The following is a 644-nucleotide window of genomic DNA, read 5'->3' as shown; positions in this document are numbered from 1 at the left end:
TGGTTGCTCAAACTTTTTCCCTTGCTCGTAAGCAGTTTCATAAAAGTACGCTTCGGAAAACGAAGTATGTTTCGATGAGCCACAAAGAGCTCTAATTCGATCGCTTTTTGAATGTTTCAAAGTCTTACATTCATTGAATCGCAATAGTACAGCTTCAGCAGCATTCTTCAAATACGAATACACCTTTCTTGCTGCATTGACGTACGATTCTTTTGCTATTACGCACCACTTAAACATTTGTTCGGCTTCCAATCGAGCACATACCAGTGATTTTTTAATTTTTCTCGACATCAGTCGAATATATAACTCTGAGCGTTTTGGAAAGTTGAAACACTTTTGCCGAGACCGGACAGTATTGAATTTTTCCATCAATCTCTTCATCATCTTCCGTCTTTGTACAATATACTTCTCGCCACGTTTTATGTTGCACTTTTTGTTGTACAATTTTTTTGAGTCGGGATGGTTTCGCCTAAACTTGCGTTGGCGATCTCTTTCACGGCCAGCATTCTTCAAATAGTATTTTCTTTTGATGTACCGTTTATTTTCTACAGGGTGTCAATTATGTACCGGGACGGTCAAATATTTCGACAACTTCCAACATTAAAAAAAAACGCTGAAACACGTGAAACGATTTTTCAAAAAAT

Source organism: Trachymyrmex cornetzi, unplaced genomic scaffold, assembly GCF_001594075.2.
Source record: "Trachymyrmex cornetzi isolate Tcor2-1 unplaced genomic scaffold, Tcor1.1 scaffold1642, whole genome shotgun sequence".
NCBI lineage: Eukaryota > Metazoa > Arthropoda > Insecta > Hymenoptera > Formicidae > Trachymyrmex > Trachymyrmex cornetzi.
The sequence above is the reverse complement of the archived record's forward strand: the minus strand, read 5'-3'. Positions refer to the sequence as shown.